General features: G+C 37.2%; 1 pseudogene; it reads right to left on the bottom strand.

The window, feature by feature from the left end:
• Positions 1–947: 947 nt before the first annotated feature.
• The window catches only part of LOC144338903 (RNA-binding motif protein, Y chromosome, family 1 member B-like), a 78,712-nt pseudogene continuing 71,137 nt past the window's right edge, over positions 948–8,522 (bottom strand).

The following is an 8,522-nucleotide window of genomic DNA, read 5'->3' as shown; positions in this document are numbered from 1 at the left end:
TCCTAGATTATTCTTATTTGTAAAAATATATTGCTAAAACATTGCTTAGGGCATCCATTGCCAAATATTTGAAGACAATATTAATGTACCTCCCAAAACTAAACACTCATTTTTCACTGTGTAAACTAGGACCATTTTATTTCATTAAGCTATGTTCTTAAGAAACTTAGGTAGTTCACTTTTGATTTTGGTGCAAAATGTGTTTTCATTACCATTGTCCCACTTCAATCACAGAATGCTTCAAGAAGAATGTTGTGGATGTCTCAAACTCTAGTATCAACCATATCTAATTGTTTCCTTTGACCTTTACTATTCCTGTAAAGGTTACACGTTTTAGGGTGAGGCAGACATTTTTGTAGTCTTTCTGAAGACTTCTGAAACCTGACTTCTTGATTCGACCAGCTTGGTCCCTAGAAGTGAACGTCACAACCTTGCAAAGGAGCCACCTTGCAAGATGACAAGTAAACCACATTGCCCAGCTGAGACTGTATTTTTTTTAATACAGCCTCATTAGGAAACTTGATCAGCTTCCAAGGGAGACTTCACATATGCCTACTTTTGTATCTACTTATGTGCAAAGCAACAAAGGCAATTTTCTACAAGCAACACAATTTACTCTCCTATTGAATTTGCTTTTGAGCATGTGTAGCAACAAAATCAGGCATTTTGCATTCCATGTATAAATATATTCTGATAATTGTACTACAGACATTACACCTAAACAGATAGTTTTCAAATAGCATTAAAGATTATGAAATTACTTTGAAAAAATTCCTTTTCATCTGAATACCTCAAAAAATTCATGGAGGAAGTTAGTATCTACCTCTCCACACAAAACTTACTTATTTCTTGTGGTGGTACTCAGGTAATAATGCAGAAACAACATTTTTATTGTCAATATGCAAGCAAGGTTTAATATGCAAGAACTATTATTTTAAATATCTGCTTCAGTCTCCTTTTTCCAACTGGATTTCACCAACACATTTTCTAGAAGCCCTGTTATTTGAGCTACCATATGTTTCACGAGGATCATGGTGCACCTATTCACTGATGTGGACAGGTTCGTTCCCTTCTGCCACCGTGCTCACCACCACTGAAATAGAAATCACCACAGCTCGCTGAGTAACTCTCCCAACTTCTGTCATATATATCTTGTGTATTGTTATAATGGTGACTGCTTCCACCAAAAGTCATTCGAGGACATGGTGCAGGTGCTGCACCATGAGAGGTCCCTGAAGGGTTGATAAAATAATAGAACTTATGTTGAACTACATTTACACGTTATTACTGGTATCACTAAACCATGAATCAGTTAAAGCACTATTCAGAAATGTCTGCTTTCCTCTGCCTCTGTTGACAGGATATGAATTGGGACTGCAATAGTCAAAATGTTTTATTTAAAAGAAGTGTAAGAGTAGTATTTTGATGCTTAAGAAAGTTTATTCTAAAATAAAGGTTGAGTCACATTTTCTGTAACTGAATTGAAGTTCTAATTTTCTTATAGATTCCTATGCTTTATATTGTTAACTTTTCCAAATATTTAAACATATTATTTTTTCCTTTGTAATTTTCCTTTAAATTTTATTAAAACAATGATCTGGTCTATTAAATGTAATTCTATAATTTACAAATCCATATCTGGACTCTTACTATAACTCTGATATGCATCTCTGTAAGAACTTCCATGGGGAGGTCCTGAATGATCTCTACCATGGCCAACATGATCACGATATTAAACAAATAAAAACTTTGTTAGTGTCAAAATGAACAATTTAAGATACATATTCGACAAAATCAGAATATCTTACAGTACCTGTATCCTCTAGAGGAATGTTCACCAAAGTGAGAACCATCGTAATCATGCCATGCATAGTCTTTACATAGTGGAGTATAATCCCTAGTGTCTCAGGAACTTCAATGATTTCTGCTTGCATTAGCTAAAGCAACAAATTTCAAATGATCAACTTCTAGTATCCAAAACATAACCTGTTTACAACTAAAATAAATAAATAAATAAAGGGCCAGACATCTAAACAGACATTTCTCCAAATGTAATATATGCAAATACCCAAAAAGCACGTGGAACTGATACTCATAATTAGGGATTCAGAAAATGCATTTCTAAGCCAAAATGTGATACCATGCTTCCCACATACTGGAATGCCTATAAACTGTAACAAGCTAGAAGTATAGAGTCTTTGAGAAGACGTAGGTAAACTGGAACCATGAAACAGTGCTTGTTGGAATGGAAAATTATGCAGCTACTATGGACACATGTGGTGGGTCCTCAAGAAAACAAACATAATTATCATATGATCAAGTAACTCCACACATATATATCCAGAATTGAGTAAGTGTACTCAAACTAATATTTGTGCCTAGAGATACTGCGGTGGAAACAACCCAAACAAAATAATGAGTTAACGGCTTGTGTAAGGAGTGAAGTGCTACGATGTTCATAAACCTTCAGGGCATCCAGCAGAAAGAAAAGAGACAGACAGAAAAAGCCGTGTAGTGTTTGAGCCCAATACAAGGAAATGCCCAGAACAGGTAAGTTCACAAACAGAACACAGATTGGTGTTTCCTGGAGGCTGCGCAAAGGAAGAAAATGAAAGGGACTGCTTAACCGGTAGTGTAGTTGTAGTTTGGAGTGATGAAAATGCTTTTCTACTAAATAGAGGTGGTTGTTGCACAACACAGAATGTATTAAATGTCACTTATTTGTTAACCCCCAAATGTTTAATTTTGTTATGTGAATTTCATCACCACAACAAAAATCAACTATTTTTTCAATTTTCCTTTACCTATCCTTAGTTGCATAAGCATCATCTCTTGGTGACATACTGTCGTTTCTCCAGGAGGAGAATGGCTCTCTGCGTAAAGGACCTGCGTAGCTCTCTCTTCCACGTGACATGGGACCTTTAATTTAACATGATTACGTATTATGTAAAGTACAGAGAATTTCAAATACTATCGTTTCTTCTCTAAAACGACTTTAAAAATTATTTCTCCCCTGACTCTCTTTCTCTTTCCCTGAGTTACCAGACATTCATGACACCCTCATTATAGCTTAAAGCTTTGTATAATCTCTTGGCTCCTGCAAGCCCAGTTCTTCTTAAACACAGCTTAAGCTAAACATTAATTCTCAGGGTAACAGTTCATTCTTAACTGTTAACAACTAGCTAGTTATTATTTTCCTTTCCATATGAATTACTGATGACTATTAATGACACAGGGAAAACATGTAAAACCATCAAAATGTACACTGATTTTAAAGTTTACATGTATCATCCTATCTCACCTAAAAAAAGTAAATTTATCCACCTTGTTCAGTCCATCTCACACACACAAGTACTGTAACCTGTGAACTACCGAATGTGAAATTTATACATAAAAGTTCTCCTTTATCTCTAAGTGGTTGGCTCTATCTTAAATGAGGACAAATTTGCTACTCAAGCTTTTCTAATGATGGCTAAGATTTATTTTACATGGAATAAAAAATACTGGTAAAAAGTCATTACATTATTGTGCCTCATTCAAAATAGAATAGTTTTTCCCTTTAATATACTCTTCAAGTGCTATTTCTTACAGGTCAGTCTCTCACCTGTGATGTGTTCACTGGCTAATCTTTTAGTAGAAATCTGCTAGCTTATGTATTGTGAACTCAATTACTATCTAACTTCACCAATCCTCTAATACGAAATGGAAAATTGAAAATGGAAGGTTTCCATTTCCTCCATATTATGATGTAGGCCTTAGTAAGAATTTTAGTTTGTTGTGCCTCAACTTCTTTGCTGAAAACTGTAACTTTTTGTCTTGCTTTCTTCTGTTCAGTCTGAATTCTTACCCTTCTCCTTCTCAAGATTATTAGTTCTATTCAATCTCACTGCTCACCTCATGTGGCTTAGTTCTAAATTCTCTCCTCAAATAATTTCAAATCCTGCACTAAGGAACTTGTGTTAAGGTTTAAACATCCCCGCACAATCTTAATGGTAAATATACAGCCCCCTTTATTTCACAACACTGCATTTCTGTGATATCCACTTAACTGAAAAATATTGGACTCCTTCCTGTCTACATTTCAAGTCTTACTTTTCTTATAAATAGTATTTAAGTCCAGTGACTGCTTTTCTCCTAAATCTTCTTGTAGTATCACCACATAACCAGTAAGAATGCCTTGCCCATAAGCATTACCACCAGGGTCACAGAAACTGGGTGGCCAGGCACAGTAGCTCACATTGCTATCCAGGGTGGAAGGCTGAGGCAGGCGGACCACTTGAGCCCAGGGCGTTAATGTCAACTACGACATTAGTTACATGTAGTGAGGTCCTGTTTCTACAAAAATACGGAAAGAAAAACTGGATAGGTGTTGTGGTGCATGCCACTTGTCATAGCAACTCAGGAAGCTGAAAGAGTAGAACTGCATGAGCTCAGAAATTTGAGGCTGTAATGAGTCATCGTCTCACCAATGCAGTCTGGCCTGGTGAGAGCAAGATTCCAACCTAACAAAGAACCCGAATATGCAATTTTTACCATGGAACACCAGGGGTCAAATGCAAAAGGACCTAGGATATGGAAGGATTCATTAGATTAAGAAGCTTCCCATCAAAGAATACTGTCAGGACCTTTAAGAAAAATTAAGAGGAATTATCTAGCAAACAAAGCATTAAATGGAATGTTTGCCTCACTGTAATTACTTCTTCTATCTACAATTAGAAGGTCAAGTATTTCTTCACAATAATTTGAAATTCACCTAGTAAGATGGAAACTATAATAAAAGCTATCAATCAATAAATATGTCCATGAATGTGTCAATTCTAATATGTTTCTCAATCTTAAAGTTAAGCATTCAGGTAAATCGCTCATTTTCAGTCATTTCAGCATTTACTTTGGCCTCCCATCCCAGTATCGGTTTTTTTTGTTTGTGTGTTTGTTTGTTTCAGAGACAGAGTCTCACTCTGTCACACAAGCTGGAGTGCAGTGGCGCAATCTCGGCTCACTGCAAGTTCTGCCTCCCGGGTTCATGCCATTTGAAAACATCTGTTTAGATGTAATGCTTGTAACTCAGTATTTTAGGATTGATTTTGAGGTGAAGCCAGCTGGACTTCTGAGTCGGGTGGGGACTCAGAGAACTTTTCTGTCTTGCAAGAGGATTCTACTGGCTGGGTGTGGAAGCTCACACCTGTAATCCCAGGACTTTGGGAGGCCGATGTGGGTGGATCACGAGGTCAGGAGATCGAGACCAGTGAAACTCCATCTCTACTACTGGTTCATGCCAGTCTCAATTCATATTCTGTCAACAGAGGCAGAGGAAAGCAGACATTGCTGAATAGTGCCTTAACTGACTCATGGTTTAGTGATACCAGTAAAAATGTTTAAATGTAATTCAACATAAGTTCTGTTATTTTATCAACCCTTCAGGGACCTCTCATGGTGCAGCACCTGCACCATGTCCTCGAATGACTTTTGGTGGAAGCAGTCACCATGATTATAACAATACACAAGATATATATGACAGAAGTTGGGAGAGTTACTCAGCGAGCTGTGGTGATTTCTATTCCAGTGGTCGTGAGCATGGTGGCAGAATAGCCAACACCTCAAATAACAGGGCTTCTAGAAAATGTGTTGGGGAAATCTAATCGGAAAATGGAGACTGAAGCAGATATTTAAAATAATAGTTCTTGCATTTTTGAATTTATATGGCAAAAAGAAGAAGATGGCTGAAGCATGTTTGTCCAAATGGCATTCTGCTATCTTCAAATGTTTTGTAATACTAAAAAGACCTAGTAATACTGCTAATTGAAAAACAGAATAGGATATTATTCACTAGGGACACTTACCTTTCCATTCATTTCTGTGGCAGCATTCTTAGCATCTGCAGGGTTCTCTAAAGTAATAAATGTGAAGCCTCTGCACTTGTTTATTTGACCTTTCTTCCAAGCAACTAAAATATATGAAAACACTTTACATATCTGTAACAGACTCACCATAGTATTAAATACCTAAGAGTTACATGAAATAAAAAAATTGCATTTCACACAGTTACTATGATTCTTAGTACTAGGTCACCCACATAATCTGCCTATTTTATTTCATTTTGTTCGCTGGCTGCACAAATAATTTACTTTTGCTCATTTTCGTTTCACAATAGTAGGTGACCCTTACCACAGAAACGTCACCTGCAGGCCATGAGAATTTTTCAAATATCAAATGGAAACTTCAAAACAGCAGTTTAAAAACAAAATAAAACAAAAAATCACTTTGAATTTATGTACTCAAGTAAATATATTGAGTATATGTTTTCTTGGGTAAAAAATATATACAGAATATATGAAAATATATGTTGGTGTTAAGAGTTACCTTCCAACAAGGGATCATGTTTCCCAAATATTGCCTTAAGCATCTTTTCATTGGTTTATCTACTTAGACCACAAATGAACAGCTCGCCAGGCTGATTCCCTTCCAACATTTTGCTGTAATTGTAAAAAATTATCTTCATTTAAATAACAATAAGGAAGCCAAAAAGATAAAATTTTATTACATACTGTGTTGAAAACTCAAGTGAAATATGCTTACAGAGGCTGGCACCTTTTCAGTATTTCTTACTTGAAATATGAAAAACGTGTAACATACAGAGCAAAAGCAGCACTGTCTTCGTGGACAAATGCTGAATTTTACTGCATACCTCACAAAAACTCGTTTTTAAAACTTAGATAACAAAAGCTATTGTGATTTTTTAAAGTTGCAATACTCAGGAAGCCCCCATTTAAATACTTTACTTTGAAAACTATACATTTAGGAGGTACAATGTGATTTTCTTTGTTTGTTTTCTTTTTTTTTTTTTTCCCTAGAGACTTCAACAAAGTGTCTAGGAAAAAAGTGCACTTTTTCCCTTCGACAAAGCACACTGCTCACTGAAGTGTCCTCTACCCAGTCTCAAGTGGTCATGCCTCATCTCAGCTTCCCAAGTAGCTGGGAGTACAGGCACTTGCTACCTTAGCTGGGTGGGGGTGTGTGTGTGTGTGTGTGTGTTTTAATAGACACAGGTTTCCCCATGTTGCCAAAGCTGGTTTTAAGCTCCTGGGCTCAAATGATCTGTGGGCATGAGGCTGTGAAATTGATGGGATTTCAAGGGTGAAACACCATGCCATGTCTGATATTTTGATAAATGATTGAATTCGCTCAATTAAATTACATGCTTTCTTGTGGGAGAATATTTTAAATATTTTACAAACTCTTAGTGATTTGAAATATACAAGAGATAAGGGATCTCCGAACACTGACCTCCAACGGGTACCTGGCTCTGGCCTGTTAGCAACTCGGATACAGAACAGATTGTGAACCACTTGTACTGCCTCAGCCCTGCCTCCCGTGGGATGAGCAGAGGTAGTGGATTCTCACAGACAATCTACTGTGAACTGCACATGCAAAATATGTAGGTGGCATCTTCTTATGAAAATGTAATGTATGAGGATGAGCTAAGGTGAAACCGTTTCATCCAGAAACCATCCTACCTATCCTTCCCCTGACATGCCCTGTCCTCCTCACAGATCCGCTGCCCAGTCCCTGCCCCCATCACATTGCTCTGACCCGAAGCCCTGCCACACCCCCTGCCCATTGGGGTCCTGACACCCACCATCTTCCCCACTGTGTCCAACTTACAGCCTTTCCCCAAACCCACCCCTCTGGGGAAAAATCATCTTCCATTAAACAAGTCGTTGGTGCCAAAATGGCAACAGATAAAAGGAACTCATTACGTTACATAGGCTGTTCTCCAACTCCTGATCTCAAGCCATCCTCACACCATCACCTCCCAGAATGCCAGGTTTACAAGAGTAAATCAGCAAGCCAGATTTAAAAAATAACTTAAGCATGAGATTATTTTGTTTCTGTTTTAGACTATTGCCATTTATCTCAATTACACTCACTTATTCCGTTTAAATTATTCACGATACCAGAGATACAGGAAACATGTTTCAAATACTATCATAAAAGGAGGGAGATAATTCAAGGCTTTACAGAGACAAATTTAAAGTTTGATTATTTATGGCCCCAGAGTTCTACCTACACTAAAGTAACGCAATTTACATCCAAATTTGATAATTCCTGCCAAGCAAATCAGAAATTTGACATGTGCTGACTAAAAGGACAAGTTTTTAATCACAGTGGTTAAGTATATTGCCTGAATATTTAAATTATGGCCACATTCTCAAAGAAAAACCGCTATAATAAAAAGTGAACATGAAAACAACGGCGCCCTAGTTCGCTGTCCCACAACTTACCCACCTGTTAGACATGGCCGACGGTAAAGGGAAGAATCCTCAAGAAACAATGAGTTTACAAAAATGCGTTTCTTAATAACACTAGCGATTTCTTTCCCTACTGTCTCTTCCCATAATTCACTACCAACATATAGAAAACCCATCCCCATTTACAGACAACATCCAGAAACCTCGCTGTCTTTGGGTTTTTGACTAAAGACCAACCTGAGCAGAGAAACAGAAAATAAAGATGCTTTTGAG

This window comes from Macaca mulatta, chromosome Y (assembly GCF_049350105.2).
Source record: "Macaca mulatta isolate MMU2019108-1 chromosome Y, T2T-MMU8v2.0, whole genome shotgun sequence".
In the NCBI taxonomy this organism is placed as follows: Eukaryota; Metazoa; Chordata; class Mammalia; order Primates; family Cercopithecidae; genus Macaca; species Macaca mulatta.
This window is presented reverse-complemented; position numbering and strand designations above follow the sequence as displayed.